Below are 22,347 nucleotides of genomic sequence, written 5' to 3'. Positions count from 1 at the left end.
AGATCCTTCTCAATTTGTTCTGTAGCGTAGCTGTATTTTGCCTCATGAGATATATTAATTTAAGAGATGTTATTGTTTGTATTGGAAGGTGTTACAACGTCCTATACAGCTGCGTCAATCTCCTCCAGAGCCATTGTCGCTTTTGTTTGTAATGTCTGGCTCTGGAAGATGACCTAGCCATTGTTAATACTAATGCCACAAAGCTCTGATTAGCTAAGTTGTTTTTCCAGCTGAGGAAACAACACCAGACCCATTTGACCTGAAAATATCTGAGATGCGGGCGGCATTTCAGAGGTCTCGAACCAAGCTGGAGACGCAAGTCAAAGGCTATGTGTCCACACAACAACAGGTCAATTCAATTTGAACTGGGGAAATTCAGTGCAATTCAAAGCTGGGTATTCTAGTGGTGACGTGTGATCTAAGACACATACTGTGTGATTTCCAGGGGAATGGCTGCTCTTAAATATATTTGAAAAGTTTTATTTTTCATTGTGGAAAAAGATTATAGAAGATATTTCTATGTGGAAATGAAACATATACAACATGTGGTGCAGTAGTAGGATGGAGAGACAGGATTTAACTTCGGAGACTTCGAACACATATTTTACATTTCATTGTGATCCGTGCATATTTCTCACAGTGCTGCTCATGTTGGGGGAGGATTACATTTCATATGGATTCATGTAGAGTCTCAAAAGGGTTAGTGCATTGACTTGCCAGCACCAACATATTACACCTAACATATGACATGAGTGCATTGCCAATGCATACAAGCAATTTGAGAAATGTCTTGGGCAGATCATTCAGCTTCTCATTAGGTCGTAACCTGTTAACGTGGAAGATCAAATTCAGATAATTGGAACTGTGCAGTGATGCTTCAGAATGCTCAAACGTCGCACAATAATGGTGGGGGTTGGCTCTCATGTTGCCTCAGTGTGCTGAGCAGAATCCACAGTTTAGCATGTCTCTTGAAAAAAGCTCGAGGAAAGGCTTATTTAGGCACACTGACACAGGGAGTGGAGTAGGAGGCAGAGGATAAAGAAGCTAATCTTGTCAGCCTAAAGACTGCTCCTCTTTCTGAATAACACTGCAGTTTAGTATTCTTTGTCCTGGCATTTAAATGGAAATATTATGAGACTTGGGCCTGTTAAGGAACATTTCACAGCTGCCTCTGCCCTGAGAGAAAGCAGACAATTCGGCATAAAGGATTCTGCAAATGTGCTGCATGTGTTTATCGGTTCTAATGACCTTAAGAGTATGGATATTACCAGCATACTAATCACCTGTGTATGTGTTTACGTGTGTGCGTGTGTGTGTGTGCTGTGCTGCTGTTTTGCATTCCAATAGCTACTCTGGAACAACATACATGAAGGCATTACCATTTGTTTTTATTTTTGTTCTCACTCCCACCTTTAATATGACATTGTATCGGTACCACCTCCTGCCATCATGAGAGAGAGGGTCAAATTAGGTTGATTTGCAGCGATTAAAACGTTATGTTAGTGCTTTCCAGCCACATCTTGCGGGGCACAAAAATATCACTCATACACAGTAGAAGGCAATTTAAAAACCTACAGACTGGGTTGCTGACACTTTATATGTATTTAAGTGGAAAAATATTGTCTGAATCTGCAACAAGACCACAATTTTCAATACTGTGGGGGTATTGATTCAGTCTTTTGTTCAAACTGATAGACGCTACGTGTTGCCTCAAGCACCCTTACACCCTAATCTGTCATTTTGTATACCTCCATTAATGTTATTCCACATTGACAATTGAGTTTGACATGTAAATGGAAGTTATTGGATTGCAAAATGGTAAAAGGAGCCAGTTATTTCCAAGGACTTTTGCCGTTATCGTTAGTAAATAGTCACAATTGAGACACATTCGCTATTTTACCATTTTTTTAAATTTATGTAGTTCAATATATTCTTTCTTTCCTCAGCATTTTGCACCATCACCCCTTGCAATTGTAGCAGCTCAAACTGCCACTTTATTACAACAGCCACAAACAAAAAGTGGCCAACAACACAAAGGAAAACCACAGATCCATAAAAAGAATCACTATAAAAGCAGTACCAATGGAATATTTATTAACCTCAAAGGTGTGTGCCGTAGCTATTGATACATGGGTTCATTTTAAGACACTGCAACATACCCTTTTGCCAGACATGTATTATTCATAGATTTTAGCAGCACAATAAGCAGTTTGTAGATTTCGGGCTGCCAATCATTGGCATTCTTTAAGTGGTCTGGCTGCTCATTGAGTGGGAGATACATGAGGGTGGGGTGCTCCATCACTCTTCTCCTCTTCCACTAAAAGGCTCTGACATATCTCCCTGGAGGCCTACAGCCAGCCTGGTGCTCTCTGTACACAACTTAATGGCTGCTGTCACTGCACAACTCATCCATGATAGCCTGCTCAGCAGCAACACAATTACCAGTTTTTTTGGGACAGTTTTCATATACACATTGTTACATTGTAGCAGAATTACACAATGAATGTCACCGTTTTCTCAGTTGTTGTGTGTTCAAAGCACGGATGCAAAATATAACCCCCTACATCTACATAGATAGCTCACCATATACTTTACCAACCCTGGAAATTCTGGGTGTATTTATTTGTTTTCACAAATACCTTTCGAGTGTCATCTTTCTATTGTCCTATTTAATAAGGTTATAACATGTATTCGTTGTTGTAAATTAGTTTACAAGCATAATATCTAGGAGACAGGGTTGACAGTAGTGGACTCTTAACTGGAGATAAATTCAAGACTCTATGACCAAAAGAAGGCACTCCAAGTCACAGAGTGGTCTGACTTCAGAGCAGTTTGCTGGCAAACTATCTGAATGCTGTACCCTCAAATAGCTGTCTTGGGGACTGGTCTGCACTAAATCAATATCCAGTTAATTTCAGGCCACTTCAGATCCTTCAGCAGTTGCTCATACATACACGCATCGTACAAGTACAACTGTCGATGAGCAGAGCACCTGCTGAAACCCTGCAAACAGATCAGTACCCTGGACAAACCTTATGATGCTTTGTACATCAATGAACAGGGTTTAGTCTGTCTTCTATTATTAGCAATAACTTCGCTGACCAATTGATGTTTTGACATGGAACATACCGGAATCGTTTCAGTTTACAGCAAGTTTGTGTTTGTGTCTTTTGCATCTGTAGTACCTTGTCTGTGTGAGTGTAATCCTATGAAGTGAGATGTATTGTAAACTACATTTAATACAGACTGAGGTCATACACTTCAAAAGTCACACAAAAGACCAAAAAGGCTAGAAGACTTGCTTTGTATAGACCACCTATAGTGCTACATTCAAACCCCATGTAAGTGCAACATATTTCATTATTTAAATCAATTTGTGAATCTTTGTACGAGGCCATTTGCAATGAATAGATTCAACTTCTTAAAAAGGAATCGTCTAAAATGGAGCACTCAAGCAATTACGTTTCCTTCACCATAATTAATCACTGAAATGAAATCCATTATTTCTGTCTTCACTGTGATTCACAGCGACAAAGTAATAATTGCCTTCCATAAGCTAGAGGAGCATAGGTGTTTCTGAAGGTTTTAAATGCCCTTTCTGTTCTTAAAAGGCAACTCAGCCCAACAGAGGGTCATTGTTGACGAAATCTAAAGCTTGTAATCTTTTGAAATAATGTTTATTTGAGTCGCATCTTTACAGGAAATATAGAACGACAACAAACCTGTTAAAATGTTGTTGAGTCTCAACAAGACGATTATGCCCAATATTAGAGTGAAATGTGAGAAAAACAGATTATCAGTGCAATGCAATGAGAATAATGACAGCATTTTGACATGATTCATTCCTTGCAACTAAATTCCTCACACATGGAATTTTGAAAAATTAACTATTGATTGTGTTCTGAGGCTCCAATAAGGCTGAGTAAAAACACTATTTACTTATGCCAAAATATTGAATAACTTACATGGTTTGAGTTACTTTGAACTGTATTTACAATATTGACAAATGTATAATTTTTCACCATTTTTATCATCAGGAAACTTTACTTATTTCATCTTTGGAGGGGATTGTAAAATTATTACTTTTCTTTACATACAAGATGCATTGCAAATAGAATATATGTTTTTAAATTAATTTATCATATATCAATAAAATAAAATAATAGACATAAAAAAAACAATGCAATAAAACAAGATCATCATTTCTATGGGTGGTTAAATTAACTGTAGACAATGTTAAATTCATTTTTTGTTATTGCATTTTTTCTGAATCCTATAGACAAAGTGGTTAAACACATTCTTAAAATGTGACAATAACAGATTATGTTTGCTGATATTAGATATAATTTAATATTTGTGGATTTCTATCATCTTACAAGAAAATACTGCAGCACTAGAGTGACTTTCTATTGGAAAAAGATTTTTTCTGATTAATAATCCTTGAACTAAATGCATGGTGTGACAGAGGCTAATGGGGTGAAGCGGGAAAAAAAGCAGGGTGGGGAGAAAGGGCAATAAAAAATGATGAATTTTGCCCAGCTGTTTGCCAAGGCAGGATGTTTCTGGAACTATTGCTGATATGAAGTCGACTTGGATGTCATCCATGAGAGCTTAGTGTTATTTATGACAACAGCAGGAATCACTCGCTCATCATCAGGAGGAGAAGAGTCTTCGCGAGGCAACGGAAAAATTAACTGAAGGCAAAGAGTTCAGGGGACTCCATTAATTACACTTGTATTGTCTAATAACACATCCACTTAAGCACCGTGTGTGTTTTAATATCAAACTCATATTCCTAGTGTTCGAATGTGTGGTTGCCGTACAGGTGGGAGCAGATAACAAATCATCTGTGCAGTTATATTTTCAATGTAAATGTCCTGTGTTTATCTTAATAAAAACCCATTAATATGGTTTGTTTCATACACTGACTTTAATGCAGTGTCACAAATGCACTCAACTCCAGCAAAAGAGATATTCCTCAGAGAAATGTTTGGATAAATTGGATACATTTTTGACTTTATTGCCATTAATTAAATGAATTGATTAAGGTTTCAGAACCCCCAATCCACCATGTTTTAACTTTAAAGTTAAGGTTAAGTCGGGTGCAATATTGAGAAGAATAAATGATAATGACAGAAATAACGATGTATTTGTAATGCTCGTAAAGCATTTACATTAATATCATCATGAGGACAGGAGAGATGTTTACTTATATTTACATACTTACACTCAGTTGTCAGTTTGTAATCTTAGTCCTGCAACATATCTTACCTTGATGGAGGTAGTTTGTGGTGCCTTTGAACTGTATTGCATTATACAGAGAGGTGTTTCTGTTATGTAGCCTACATTCATTGATATGAATGGGGTGGAAAAAAATCAGCATACCACAATACAATACAACAGCACCACGAACTGCAGCCTCCATGACGATTTTAAAGTTGAATCAGTTTCAACAAAAACTGAACATTATAACGTAGAAGGTAGGTAAGACCTGTACCTATTAAACTGACAACTGAGCATTGGATGCATATAACTTTGTGTGAGCATATCTAAACATTTAATAACATCTACATGTGTCTTTTAATTGATGAAGTGATTTAGTGTTATTCCACATACTCATGATATAAATGAATCACCAACACATCGTAACTTAACAGCCACATAAATGTGCATTCGCATACAACGTCTTGAAGATCGGTTAATGATATCATACTAGCTGATAGTATCTCCTGGCACAGCCAGCCTCTTAAGCACGACGCCCCCAAATTTGGGGGCTCTCGGGCTCAGAACCCCTGAAAATCAAATGCGGAAAATAGCCTGATTATTAGCCAGTAGTGTGGATGCGCCCAGTTATTTTTTTGGATGAAACAGCAACGTATCGGCAACACCATCATATAAGTCACTTCTTACACACTCCAAACACAACTATAGGCTACTCATATAAGCATATATAAATCGTGGCATAAAAGCATGAAATCCTGGCCAGAAATCGGCGTTATGAGTACCGCAAATCAATGTTTGTACCCTGATGCTAGCGGCTACGAAGGCATGCAATGCATTTAATAGCATTAGCACACGTGGCCAAACACGTAACTAACTTCGGTTTTCCGATCCGTGTGAACACTGGACAGCTGTGAGTGGTCAAACGTACCTTCGTGCTGCCCTCCGCCGAAAAAAATCGTAGGTATGTGGCCAAGTTTTATGAAAAATGAGGACAATAACGTCGCAGATTTTCCGTTTCAAAGCTGGAGTCATTGTTGCCAACTGCATACTGTTTACTTCCGACCTGTTTCCAGAATAAGAGCGGTCAAGCCAGCTTGGGCGAGTGGTCAGACTTCCTGTGAGCGGAAATTTACGCCCGGGTACACGCGTCACTTCTGGCAACTTTGTTGGTTGAAACTTTTGTCGATCAACACCAAATTCGACACAGGCCTTCCTGAGACTCTGACGCGTCGAAGGAGGGGTTATTTACTGAAATCGACCGAGGATAGGCTGAGGTCCAGCCACATACACACACATGAACTGAGAAAATCCTATAGATGACAGCCAAAAACAGGCTCTGATGATGTTATGAATCTCAAAATGATTCCTAACATCTGTATTTGGATGTATTGAATCATATGAGTGATAAAAAAAGTAAAATATATAGTTATATAGTATATAAAAGTACAATGTAAGAGCTGCAACAGCTGGTTCGAAAATGATGACCTCGCTTGACCGCTCTCTACTAAAGCCTCTTATTCTTCACTTTATTCCACTTTAACCTTTATTCAATAACTACTGATCAGTTGTGCTATGATTTGGGAAAGTTTTAGGGAGCTGGCTGCATTATTTCAATAACCTTTTATCAATGAAAGTGCTTTTTTTCCAGGCGAGCCTGATTATTTTCAATTTGAGCTGTGTAATGTCTTCATTTACTATATTAACCAGCAACATATACACAATATTACCTATCTAAACAATCTCACACGTGTTGTGATCTGATTATATCAACAAAAATTATTAAAATCGACCTTGTAGTTACAGAACTATGGTCAGTCTTGTAGGGCCATGCCATTTTCGAGCAGAGACCTACAAATAGGCTCCGAGCTTAAGAGGGTATTAATGTTCCTATTCGTCAAGTCATTGAGGGCTTGTGTTACTGGGAACAGTTAATCACACAAAAAAAAATCATTATCTACTCACTCCATGCGAGTGAAAAGACAGCACTTCTTACAGTTTCAGCACAGTTTTCCTGCCAACGCAACCAGACTTCCTCCTGGATTTATTCAGTAATGAGCACTGAGTATTAACTGACCCAAAGTCATAAAGTTATGGCCCGTAGAGAACACCTCAACAGGTCTACTTTAAGATAAAATGAGTCACAAGAATGTAGACAAACATACAACCAAAAGAAGCCAATGTTTGGATCACTGCCATTGTAAGTCACTCTGTCACACTGTGTGAAAACAAAATAGCCCTTAAATATCATGCTTGCTCAACTCAAATAACTGCCTTCATTTATACTCAGTCATGCTTTCCGATTTTAGAGATGACAGTGTAGCTGATATTTTTTCAATAAATACTTCTCTCTACTTCTCTCGCTCTCCTCGTCTCTTTATGCATCTACACTTATGTGTAGTCGCTTGCATGCAGAATTTAAAAAGACAAATTCACAGATTAAAATAGCATAACTAAAGCAGCTTTGGCATGTCCTGATGTACTGGAGTTACAGAGAAGCTCCTGGTGAAATTAGCTTGCAGAGGACCAATTTTGCAGTATGCAAACTTAAAACATCAGATCATTTCCTCATTGTTTCATGTTTTTCAAACGGCCGATACATGAGCATGGGCCATGTAAGACCTTACTTTTGTGAAACGAGTCAAATGCTCAACCCTCCCACTGTTGGAAATAAAAGCATTAGAACAATTTATTTCTATTTGCAGCACTGTTTGTTTATGTTTGCCTTGGTCCACTGATAACTGTGGTGACATACGAAACATTAAGCACCAAGGAAATTGGATTAGCTTGGCGAGTGAAAAATGCTTCCTGTTGATGGTCCTGTAGATGTATGAGTCTGATGTCCTCTGTTAAGGTCCTGTAACACAATCCTGAGTAATACAAATACACGTGGGACTATTCCCAGCAAGCTTTGTCTTATTTTGCACCATTAGTTTTTCTTTTTTGGAAGTAGTCTCTGCCTTGTGATACCTTTACTGGTGAGGGAGGTAGTTGTTTTGGCAGACACAGGGTGCATTTAATCCCCAGTTTTCTCACACATGTGGTGAATGTAGGTTTGATGTTATTACAGAACCTTTAGCAGCACTTTTAGTAGAAATAGAAAATACACACACATACATTTTTTGTAATCTATGAAGGGATTTTACTGTAAGTAGATCAGCTTTTGGAATTGTATAATACCTATAGAATTTCCTTGCAATGCTGTAAAGCTTTCATTTGTCCTTTTTTAGGTTATTTTAATTGCTTACGGCAGCAACCTCAGCATTAGCAGCCACAACTTAATCTTGTCCTTAAGCTTCGCTTCTTCAGCAGAAGTTGCCTTATATTAGCCAATGAAGATGCCCTGGAAGCTCAACTTCACTGTTGATCCGTAATAATATTGCCTTAACTAGAATTCCCTGAGAGCAGGCAATTTATTATTCTCCTTGTTGTACTTTTGCTATTACACCTCCAAATTAGACAATCACGCCTTATGTAGCTGCAAACTGGGATAACTCAATTACCTCTCGCGTGTGGGTCGCTGTGAAAGCAGCAGCCTGTGTTGCCCCCATATAGCTGTTTTTTGAGGCATTCTTGTTGCTGCTGCTGAATACCTTAACAAATTGAACTATTGTTTTGTAATTGAAGTGGAAATATTTGACAAGACTATTTTCACAAGACTGTTCTTATTTTGATTTACTGTTTCAAAGCAAAGAAGAACATGTTTGACATTTTACAAACAGACCAGCATTTTGTTGTCATGTCTGCAATGAAAAACAGGATATTTTCTATTTTTCATCAAGAAATGAAGCTTCTATTTGACACTTTCTAGAGTCATTTGTTAGAAAATCTGTTACCATGTGAGGCTACAATGTATTTTGATCGCATGTCGTTTAATCAATTCTGCTGACAGCCAATCTTTAACTGCCCAAGCATCTTTAAGAGCTCAAAGTGATGCATTTGAACTTCAAGGCAGGGTCCTTGCTTCCTCTGTTGCATCTTTAAAGGTCAGTGAAATCTCTGGAGTTCTGGAGCAGATCTGATGCATGCATTTCTTTCATTCTAAGCTTCACAGAGTAGGAAAGGCCAACCTTGTCATCGGAAAGGAGATACAAGAATGAACCCTTTCAGGTGAGACTAAATAAAGAACTGGAGATGGGCCAGGGACTGAAACTTAATCCTCTACTGGTACTGTCCCCAATTGGAGAGCAGCTGTCACAATCTTGGGTTTATTTGGTTTTGTGACTTTTCTATTTTGGTATATATCTTCTTTTTTTAGTAGCATTTAGGTTGTTAATGTGTGCTCACTGGCGTATGCCAAACATAGTGACTTATAGATGAATAGCATTTTATAGGTTTCCAAACTGATCCTGACCGGGCAGCAACCTCTGGGTCTGAGAAAGTGAAGCCAATGCTAGATAAACTTGCAGTCTTTTAAATAGCCCTCATGGGGCGACTCCTCTGGTTGTAAAAAGAAGTCTGATTGTATAGAATGGCCGGCAATAAGACTGTAATGTTTTATATATTTAGTTTAAGTATTTTAAGAAGTTTCAGGTGAGGGCCAAGACAAATTTAAGAGGCAGGAAGTTATTTTATGTCAAGGAATGAAAGGAGAGGAGAGAGAAACAAACCTAACAGGAGGATGCTCCCAAGAATTTTCTTCTTAGAATGGTTAGGGACGGGGTGACAGAGCCAAGACTAAAAGAAAATGACTGTGTAGTCTGACTGCGGGAATAAAAGATGAGCTGAAGTTAAAAAAAGCCCTACTTGTGTCATCATAATGACAACTTTAACATTTCACCGCAGCTGTCATGATCAGTATTTCATTTTCTGTCGTGAAAGAGAGCAGCATCATACAAAGAAAAACGATCTCTTGAAATGCCAGGCAAAGCAGAAATCAGTAAGTATTATTAAGTATACTGATGCATGTGACATGAAAGCCATTTCTGTACAGTGGCAATAACCCTAAACAGTATACATTTACCGTTTTAAGAGGGGAATCCACACAGATGGTGTAAGAAGTGCCAGCTGAGACCCAAGATGTTACAGTTTTCATTTTCAGCCTCGTTTCAACCTCAATGTCTAGATGTCTTCACCAGTAAACGACCAAATCAAATACTAATATGAAAGCTTTGGGTGTGCTGCCTTTGTGTTTCAGTGTCCACTGAGGAATGTCACACATATTTTAAGCAGGTCTGCAGCAATGACAATGACAATGCTGACATGCAGGTCTAATATTTACCATTTAACTTGTTAGCATGCTAACATTGGCCAAACGTGACTAAACACAAATCACAGCTATGGCTGATGGAAATGTCATTCGTTTTACAGGTAATTGGTCCAAAACCAAAGTACTGGACAAATCAAAATGTTGGAGCTAGATGGATGTGAGGGATCACCAAAGTTGTCAATATAGCATGAATTTCATATTCATATAACATTTTATATTTATTGAAATATTTCACCTGAAAAAAGTAAACTCATGGGGGGGCTAACAGAAAAGTCAGGAGATCACCAAAGTCACTAGGATTCATATTTTTACAAAATGTATTTGTATTTAATCAGCAAACATTTTTCTAACGGATTGGGTTGCAGCCTTGGTAAATATTTGGGTGCCACATTAAATCATTAATGAGTATTTCTACCTCACCTTTGCTGTATTTGATATCCTAACAAATCCCATCTCTAAACTGCACTTTTTAAGCGCTGCTTGACTCGTAGAATACAACTAATTGTATAATTAACTGCTGCCTTAATAAATTAGATGTTAATTTCACACAGATACAAGCACAAATTAGATACCGTAAGAGCAGGATCACAACCATGTCATTTGACTGGCCAGTAAGGCCCCTCAGAGATGACAGTATTGCACCAAATTCTGCCACCCAGAAAAGATGAACAGAAAAAGCAGATACGGTAGCAAGCACAAACCCTGATGTGTTTTCTAAGGCAACCAGGCAAAGTGAGATGGAAAACTGAATAATATGAAGGTGTGCATTTGGTTCAGTCTTAAATCCCCAGGAGATTTGACAAGAGTGGAGTGGCATTCTGGAGGACTAATCAACTGAACCTGACGCAGTCTTGTCGTGAGACGTATTAACAGCACTCCCTAAGAAAGATATTACCGAAGGTTGCCTCATATCTTTCCAAACTGTACCCTCACTCTATCAGACTCTGCTTTTGCCCAACTTGTTGCTTTGAATAAGAGAAGTCTCATAACCCTCAGGCGCGTTCAAACCTGCTTATGCAGAGCGTCCCAAAAGACACTTCCACACCTGAGTCATTAATTTCCATGGAGATATGGTTTACCAAGTTCTCACTTCATTCTGAGATTGCGACTTTGATCAGTGCCACCCCCCAGTTAATGAGCGGAGCCTTGCGTACGTAAATCCGAGTCATCATATTCGTCACCTCAAGTGTTGAAGTGATGAGTATGATTTGCATCTGGAAGGAAGCTGTGCATCTTCTCCTGCACTCCAGGACAGAGTGGGTTGGGCACAGAACAAATGTAGCTCGTCTTTTCTGACTTAACTCATGGTCTCAATAAAGCCCAAAGTGTACAAACTGCAGCTTAAATACTTGGCTCCTTGGACCATCTTTCAACCTGACACATTCCCCTTTATTCATTATTAAAAGCCATAAATAAATATACAGACAGAAAAATCATTTTGTGATGAATAACTGCAGGTAAGCTGTGTCGCAACTATGTACATTTACACCGCATAAGAATACAACCCAGCTGAGTCTAGGAAACCTGCAATTTTAGTGTACATTAATTTGTCTGTGTGACAAGTTAACGAGAACAAATGGCTTTGTTCATGTCTACTTGTTATTGGTACACACACAACTAAAAACAATGACAATGCTGCAGCTAAATACTTGTATAAAATCATACCAGAAGGACAAAATACAAATAGATGTAATACTTATTTTGATGGCAAAAAATAGATACTTTTAAGTCTCAAAGGCCAAACGAGCATTGACATTTATCAGCACTGATGGTCAATGACATATATAACAAATTGGACCAATATGAGTTTAGTATTGACTTAAACTTATATCAACCTGCATTTACATTTTTTAGCCTCTTGTACAGTAATTATCATTACACATTATGTAGCCTGATTAAAAGTTTCATTATTTAAATCCTACCTTCCAATCGCAGAAGCAATTCCTAAAGTCATGGGTGTGTCCCATCCTTACTCAGTCCTCCTATATTGTCTAAAGAAATCCTAAATATCTGTAAATTTGATTCGTCAATCAGCACTTGTCCTGTCATGCCCATATCTATCTTTAGAATGTACATGCGACTGCATGTATCTTTGATCAGAATGTACAGGTAGATTATTCAGGATTGACATGCCATCATATCAGTGGGTCTCACGTGTTAATGGTTAGCTAATTTGATATAATGGACAAATAAAGACGTTTAATTTAAGCTATGAGGAATCGGAGGCACTAATCATGTCGATGGAGGAGAGAAAACTCCACTTTTTAATACAATATATAAATATATATATATATATATATATATAATTAAATTAATTATCCTAAATAATTTAGGATTCCTAACTTGGGACTTCCTAACAAACGTGTGTGTGTGTCTCTCTCTCTCTCTCTCTCTCTCTCTCTCTCTCTCTCTCTCTCTCTCTCTCTCTCTGTGTGTGTTTGTGCTCCTGTTTAAAATCATTCTTCACTGATCACCTTGATAAATCTAAACTTCTGACTTAGCTGGTTATGTGAAAACGAGAAAACTGTCACATCTTCGTTTTTTACATTTCTTTTATCTTACAAACCTCTCTGGATCAGATCTTTGATTTAAACCTACAAAATGCAACTTTTTGCCCTGGGGCAGGAAGTGTGCTGCTGGTCCTGCACGCCTCCGCTGCAGTTGGTCAAATCTCTATCCCAGCGCTTGTCACTCATCTTGATGAGCTGTCGTTTCTGAAACAGCATCTGTGCTGAGGCGGCCGGCATCTATAAAGCTCACGTCAGGCGTCGGAGAAGCAACTAAATTGTCTGCGCTCACCTCCTCAGAGGCCATATGCAACAAAACAACAATGCTGTATTCACCTTTGCTTTTGCACAGCTTCCCTGCCACACATTTAGCATAGTGTTAGCTTTTTTATACTGTTGACATTGCTTTGACTTTATTGCATTTGACTGCACCAAGCTTTCCCCTTTGTATCCAAGGCACAAGATGTACGCTGAAAAACAAAAACAAAACAACAGCGGGGGATACATATTATATAGCCTTACATTGCTTTGGCAGACACCTATACCCCTGTGGTACAAAGTGGTGCATAAAGATTGAAATGATTGCTACATACCAGGCCAAAAGTGACTGTCTATCTTCTGTCCTGGAGCAGAACAGTACAGCAGAATGGATTTATTCTTTCAATAATACACAAATTCATTATTTGAGTATCCTGACGTTATATCTTAAAGCCGAGCAACAGGACAAAGAAAGACCACTTGAATTTGCTAACTTAGACTGCTGAAGTCTGAGTTGCTGTGCAGTCGCTCTACAAAGGTGCTGCTTCACAGCCGACATGGACAAGACGAATGATTATTGCAATCAACCACTCTTAGACTGTGCATATGCCATGCGAGTGCTGTGTTGAGATAGACTTGAAAAAATCGAAACATATCCTTTAAAAAAGAAGTTATCATGAGTCCTAGACTCACTCTGCGGGACGAAATTGCAGCAGAATCTACTCACATCATGGAGCATTTTTATCCTTTCCACAATTACACACTTTGCTTCTTAAAACCAGTTCCATTGTATATTAGATGGAGTACTGGCTCATAGCTGATGGAGTGTTGACGTTGGTTGTTAACATGGTACTGCATTCACTTTGCATAGGTTTAACATTGAAGATGTGGTAGCGGTAATAACCTGCATGTTGGCTATATATATATAAGTTAGTCAGTTTGAAATGAAGAAATAGTTTTAGATAGCATTTCAGTTGTCGTTCCATTTCCTTTGTGTGGATGTGTGGGATAAATAAAAATATCTATAAAAAAAGAATGGTATTAAAATATTTGTATTCCACACAGTCTTCTTCCTTGTCAAAACCTGGCACCTACATTGGCCACAATGCAACTTGAGAGATTTGGTTTTGCTCGCCTCAAGCAGAGACGAGGCTGGGGGGCTTCAAATCACACTCGATACAAATACACAACATAAAATGATCAAAACATCCTATTTAATATCTTACACATTGGACAACAGAACATCAGCTTATATCTTAAGCAACTCATTTTGATGTTATGATGATTCATTTCCATCCTCAGCCACACTGTTTGTCATCAGACCCTGTTTACAATAAGATTCAGATCCCTAATTACTAAGCCACGGGACATCATTAATTAGCTCAAAACAGTTTTCATCCCAGGAAAACAACCACCTCAAACTATTTTGAATTATGTATGATACATGAAAATGTCTCACAGTGCAACAACTTGAATAAATTACCAGGGCTTAAATGGATATCAGAGAAAGTGAAGTCTTCTGTTAAAGGAACAGTGTGTAAAATGTAGGGGGATTAATTAGTAGCAATGGAATATAATATCCATAACTATGTTTTAATTAGTGTATAATCACCTGAAATTAAGAATCATAGTTTTTTCGTTAGCTTAGAAAAAGCCATTTATATTTACATAGGGAGTGGGTTGTCTTCCACGGAGTCTGCCATGTTACACCGCCATGTTTCTACAGCAGCCAAGAACGGACACTGGCTCTAGCGAGAGCCTTTCACGTTTCACAAAGGCCGGGATACTTTCCGAAACCCGTTATTAAATGGGCCCTGGTGCTAAATCACCAAAGTATTGAAAAGCCCCGACGGTAATGGTGTTTTTATTGGTACTTTTTTAATGTAATTTATTATCACGCTGCAGCACACATTTGCTGTGCTCTGTCTGTCGGGCTCTGGTCCTTCAACTACACACACACACACAGGCGCGGGCAGACAGGCCGCTGTGGTGAAGTGAAGGATACTTGAGGCGACGACAACTACGCTAGTTACTGTACGTGCAATACAATTTTTGCAAGTAAAAAGCCAATACTTTATCAATACATCTGTCTAACAAGCACGGCCATGTAAACAAAAGTGAAACCTAATTCAATCGGCCACCGCAGTTATGTTTACACGAGCACAACACGCACGATCAGCCTTTTTATTTTTGTAAACTTCTCTGCTGCCTTAGACAAAGCAGCCAGGAGGACAGAGGGAAGGAGGGCTGACGGATGTCTTTGCTCTTCATTCTATATAAACTTCACTCAGAAGTGCTATTTATTTTATTAACATTTTACATTTGTACTAAAGTTGTAGTAAAATCCCAAAGTTAACTATCCCTACCTGAAGGCCACCGTAGTTCTCAAACACACTTTGAAAGGGAGGGGTGAGCTGAGGGGTAATTAGTTGGTTGCAATCTGCAACACACCACTGGATGCCACTGAATCTTACACACCGGGCCATTTAGGATTAGAGGAAACTCATTTACACTGCCACCGCAGCACGTTAACCTGGAACATTTGATTAGAGTAAATAAAAAGCAAAAAACAAAAAGAAGAGTTTAGTTTTATTATTTAGTTTGTTTTATGTTCCTAATACTTAAATTTACTGGTGCACTTCTCTTTTAGTGTTGGTGTTTGGTACTCTCACCCTGAGAACTTTGTTGAAATAATAGGTGAGCCTGTCTGCTTGTTTATTCTACATAATGCCTGTCAACAAAAGATTGATGCTCCTCTGACATGACCTTTCCCATGTTGTGTGGAAATGATTAAGGGCATACTGTGATTTAACATTTGAGCCAGCATGCCCTTTATTGATTGTGTCTTCACATCTGAGATCGTTAGCCAGTGCAGACGTCTTGGAATATATTTGATTCTTTTTAGATAACTTTTCATTCATCAGTGTACAATGCTTTATTACAGGCATTAATAAGATATACCATTCATGCAAATTGATAAATTGGAAATGCATATATGCAGATGTGATATAAATTAAGGTGAGAATGCATGTATACTGGTGGAAACACTAACTACGTGGCATTGATACTGCAATCATTTTGAGCTTTGGTAAACAAAGATTAAAGACCAAACTCTCACAATGCGACTGCCAGTAGCTTATTTGTTTGCCGCATTTTCAGAATTAAGAGCGGTGGTGATGGATCATGATAACGTTTGTCTTTCTTACTAGACTTTTCCACCTATTTACGTTCTACTGCAATTCACAAGGCACTCATTGCACATTGTCAGACAGCCCTCATGGCTAAATTGGGATCCACCTTTAAATTATACTATTGGAAATTATTTACTTTTTGAAAGTTCTGTTGCTAAACTCCATGGTGCATAAACACATAGAATTATGGCTTTTCTACTTTGGGTTGTGCATAAAAAGATAAGATTCTCCGTGGATCAACTGTAGAGAAGGATGAGGAGCCTTGGACTACTACAGTGCTGCTCCGTCAGTTTAAAAAGAGCCTCTTAGGATGATTTGTGCAGATGATTTGGATGTCTCAGTGACTCCTCCATGTCGAGATATTCCAGGCATATTGAACAGTAAGGAGGCCCCGGGTCACGCCAGAGGTATAATATATCAGGGACTACAGGGTCTGGGAATTTAGAGAAACATGCAAAAATGTAAACACTCATGAACATACAATTAGAGGAAAAACATATTTTTAACCCTTTTTTTAAAGTATGTTTATGTATTCTCAATCTATTTGCTTGGATATTTTGGTTTTCAATACAAGCATCAAAAAGCCAAGGCCTTCTATCTGAAAAAAGGAGCACATATTTGTCTTAAACATCCATGAATTATAAGTACACAATTAATTATTCATCCCCTTGCTTGCTGCTAATGTGAACAAAGTGACCTTATTCTTCCTCTGCTTACAGTGTACGTCACATACAAGCTTTGGCATTGCATCCCACACTGCTTAAACCACACAGCGATTCAAAACGGTAAAGTGAAACGCACCGTTCAAGCAAACACTATACAATAGTGTCACTTGTTTAATATTTAATACAATGAGTTGTGCTTTTTATCCAAATGCATTCTGTTTTGTTTTGTTTTTACATGCAGGTTGGACATAGATGATCTTTAAAGTGGAAAAATAACAACAGTTGGCCAAGGCCATGAATGAAATGCTACTTGTCCTGTTGGATCCATGTAGAACCATTAGTGAGATGTCCGTATCCATTCATTCATTCATCCATCCACAGTGTAAGATAATGGCGTCAGTCAACTGCTTGTCCTCTTGGTTGGCTCATGTGTAGATCCTCTATCTATTGATTTTGATCGATTGGTCCATCTATCTTTAGGTCTGTCTTGCTATGGATTCAAAGTTAAAATACAACTTTGGCATATTAATATCACATTAAAATGGGATTAACTCTCTTTTTCTTTTTTTTTGTGAAGCAGCAAATCTCCCTAGTGAAAGCTCAGTTTTCCCTGTGGTGCACTGAGTATGAGTCATGATGAACCCTGTGCTGACTCCTCCTGGTGAGCTATCGATCCGCTACCGGGATCACCTTCTGGGTATCATCTCTAGGCCTCATTAGCAAGGGCTTATTAGCTGAGTAGGGCTGTTACAGTGCTGTGCAGATGAAACCAATGGTGAAGGGGGAAAACACATTTGATCTTCTTTTGATCACCTTTCATGCCTCACTGGCATCGCCTTCCTAAATAGAATAGAACAGATCCCCGAAACACTGATAAGACATCTTGTCTGCCATGAAAAAAATCTGTCTATCATTTGGCCCCATCATTCCAACAAAAAGCATATCAAACAGGTTTTATAGAATAAAAGCCCCTCTCATAGACCATCTATCACTTATTATAAAAAGTATCAGTTGAACAGTGAATGTGCAGAATGTTGGTTTTCTTTTTAAATTATTTGTGATTAATTAACTAGTTATTGTGACATGTCTTTATTTATTTTTCTTAATTCTTTGTATTTAATTTAATTAATTTAATTTAATTTATAAGTAAATTTTACAATTTCACAATTTTCACAATCCCTGAGAAAAAATATATTTTACACAGAACAAAGTGGAACAATACAGAAAATAACTTCCCGAATAGAGAAAATTGAGAAATGATCTTTGTTACAATTGTGCAAAAGAAGAAAACTGAGTTCCTGAGCCATCTCTAAATTATCAACAAATGTTTAATTTCCAGTCACTGCTGCTCCTCACAATCCTCTATAGGCAAAAACAGATTTTCCATTATTTTTTTTCAAAAAAGGGCCTTATATGAAGAATAATGTGAGGCAAAATTAATTTAATTTTCCATTTCATTAAGATCACACAAATGGCTGAGTCTGTCCTTCTCTGCAGCACCGAGATAATGTCCACATCTGACACGGAAGAGTAATATCCTCTGTCTGATTTACGCCCGCAGAGATCTTTTGTTCTTGCGGTATATCTCATATAAATGTCCAAACAGAGGGCATTTCTACTCATGATTTGACTCAAGTGTGTGCTTCCTTACCTATTCATATCTGATTATTTAATCTTGAATTCACAGTCAGGTAGATATTTTATCACATTTTTCGTAATATTTCACTATATATATTCTTAAATATTTTACAAATAATGACAGTAACAGTACAATTATTAATAGTCCTTTCTTAGATTTGTTTGTGTAAAATCCAGATCTATTATAATTATCTAATATGAACAGCTCCCTTTAAACCTCGTGTAGATTTCCACAAAGTCAAACTTAACGGCCATTCTATAATTACAGGGGGAACTCTGCATCTCTGATTGGGGCTGGTTTTTAAAACCATTTTAAACTTGTTATTAATTCAATAATCTTATAGCAATATTGAATACATACTTTGAAATAACATTCTACTGCTGTGCCATTACTGAAAAAACAAGAAGAACCAAGAAGTGGCACTAACAGCACCATGTGAACTCTCAAGTACAGCACAAAAGTCCCCAAAAGATGCAGCAACAGCACATTACGATGCTGGCTCAAAGGTTACTATCTTGTTTGAAACACTTTTGAAACACAAGTGTTTTCTGACCTTACAGCTGTGGTCATCCGCAACTGGAATTTGTATATTTCAGAGTCAGGGAGTAGTCTAGCTAACATGTTGTAGCTGCACCGTTTGGTAAAATAGATATGGTGGTGTCTCACAGTTTTTAAAAAGCTCAATTAAGATGAGTCCTTTTTAGTAGAAATAATGTGTCCTTTAGGCGAGGGTGTTTTGAAAATGGGTTGGTAAAACTCAAGAAGCTCCTTCATCATGGTCCTTCTTGGAGCTCATATGGATAGTTTGTTGAGTATATGCATCTTAATGCATGTAGACGCAATCAGGCGCTCTCAAGCGGTGCTGCCAATTCTGCCGTGGCACTGTGGAAGTGAACATGTTACACCTAAATTGAACGCAGGGACTTTTGGGTTAATCACAATCAGTTTTGTAGCCTTTTTTCAATGGTATTTGAGGATTCTTTTTTCAATATGTACTGTAACAGGTTCTACAGGATTTTCCTAACTGGCTAAAGCTCTTTAAAAAAAATGTAATATATAGAAGTTGGTGCTACCGCAGTAATGGCGGCTTATCTACATCTACCTACAACCAGAGTGGTAGTGGTGATGCTCGTGGTGCATTCAGTGCATTGCCACGAAATCAGCCAATCATATTTTGCAACTGCGAAATATGATTGACTAAAGAACTGTGGAGGTTCTTGACCTCGGAAATCATACACTGTTTAAAAAACAGTAAAAGCAGTGCCAGCTAAATTTCCAAATGGATACTGTGAAATTACAGAAGAAATCCGTTCCACAACATTATATCTAATAAAGGTGTCCTGTTCCCTCTGCTGGGCCTGGGTCATTCCACCTTCATTCTGTATTCAACAGATTCATACATTGATCTACAATGGAAGAGAAGTGAAAGATTACCAGTAACAATAAAGACCTGTTGTGAGGTCCTACTCCTCCTCTCCTCGTGTCCACACTGCATCTGCTCATTTTTCATGAATCCTAGATCGAAGGCTGGTCCAAGAAATCAGTATGCTATGCCTTTTGGAAATGAAATGCTGGCCAGCAAAACAAAGCACAACAGCATAATCATATAGAGCTCTTTTCAATTCAATTTATTTTTGTATAGCCCAAAATCACAAATTACAAATTTGCCTCACAGGGCTTTACAATCTGTACACATACGACATCTTCTGTCCCAGGACCCTCACATCGGAACAGGAAAACTCCCCCAAAAACACCCTTTAACAGGGAGAAAAAAGGAAGAAACCTTAGGGAGAGCAACAGAGGAGGGATCCCTCTATCAGGATGGACAGAAGTGCAATAGATGTCATGTGTACAGAATGAACAACATAACAGAGTTACAACACATTCTATGCATATGACAGAACCACGGCAGGAGGCAAGACATTGTCCAGGTATAACCAGGATCCACGCAAGGAAAATTATAATAGATCTGTAAAAGATAAAAGAAATTCAGAAATGTACGTTAATGGTAATGGTAAATGGACTGTACTTGTATAGCGCTTTTCTAGTCTTTCCGACCACTCAAAGCGCTTGCACACAATGTGCCATCATTCACCTATTCACACACTGATGGACAGGGCTACAGGAGCAATTTTGGGGTTAAACCTCTTAATCTCGGAGCCGTTTTTGAGGTCTCTGAGCGAAAAAGCATAGCCCTACAAAACTGACCATAGCTCTGTAACTACAAGGTCGATTTTAATAATTTTTGTTGATATAATCAGATCACAACACCTGTGACATAGTTTTCATTGGTCATATTGTGAATATGTTGCTGGTTAATATAGAAAATAAGACATAACACAGCTGAAAGTGAAAATATTCAGCCTCGCCTGGGAAAAATGCACTTTCAGTGATAAAAGGTTATTGAAATAATGAAGCTAGCTCCCTGAATCTTTCCCAAGTCATAGCATAACTGATCAGTAGTTATTAAAAAAAGGTTAAAGTGGAATAAAGTGGAATAAAGTTAAGAATAAGAGGTTTTAGTCAGGCGAGGCCATCATTTTCGAACCAGCTGTTGCAGCTTACATTGTACTTTTATACACTATATAACTATATATTTCACTTTCTTTATCACTCATATGATTCAATACATCCAAATACAGATAATAGGAATCATATTCATATTCATAACATCATCAGAGCCAGTTTTGGCTGTCATCTGTAGGATTTTCTCAGTTCATGTGTGTGTGTGGCTGGATCTCAGCCTATCCTCGGTCGATTTCCAAAAACAACCCCTCCTTAGACGCGTCACAGGCTTAGGAAGACTCATGCCAAATTTGGTGGTGATCGTCAATAGATTTCGTACAATAAAGTTGCCAGAAGTGAGGCGTGTACCCCGGCGGAAATTTCCGGTCGCAGGCAGTCTGACCACTCGCCCAAGCCCCCTTGACCGCTCTTATTCTGGAAACAAGTCGGAAGTCAACAGTATGCAGTTGGCAGCAATGACTACAGCTTTGGAACGGAAATTCCGCGACGTTATTATCCATATTTTGAGAAAACTTGGGCGCATAACCACGATTTTTGTCGGCGAAGTTCAGCATGAAGGTACGTTTGATCATCCACAACGGTTTAGTGCTTCTACGGATCGTAAAACAGAAGTTAGTTACGTGTTCCGCCACGTGTGCTAATGCTAATAAATGCATTGCATGACTTGGTAGCCGTTAGCATGAGGGTACAAACATTGATTTACTGTACTCATAGCGCCGATTTCGGGCCAGGATTTGGTGCTTTTATGCCACGATATTTTTGTGCTTATATGAGTAGCCTATAGTTGTCTTTGGAGTTTATAATAAGTGACTTATATGATGTTGTTGTCCAGACGTTGCTGGTTCATCGAAAATAAAAAGTGGCCGTGTCCACACTACTGGCTAATAATCAGGCTATTTGCTGCATGTGAGTTTGAGGGGTTCTGAGCCCGAGAGCCCCCAAATTTGGGGGCGTCGTGCTTAAGAGGTTTTAAGTGTCTCGCTCAAAGACACATCGACATGCCACAGCTTTCCCTGGTATATGTGTAATTGTATCGATTATAGAAATAGTAATGTGATTAATAATACAAATTATAGTAGCAGTAGGTGTCAGCAGGGCCATGGCAGGAGGCAGGACCAGGGTCCAGATATAA

This window comes from Anarhichas minor, unplaced genomic scaffold (genome assembly GCF_050575085.1).
Source record: "Anarhichas minor isolate MPS153535 unplaced genomic scaffold, ASM5057508v1 ptg000062l, whole genome shotgun sequence".
NCBI lineage: Eukaryota > Metazoa > Chordata > Actinopteri > Perciformes > Anarhichadidae > Anarhichas > Anarhichas minor.
This window is presented reverse-complemented; position numbering follows the sequence as displayed.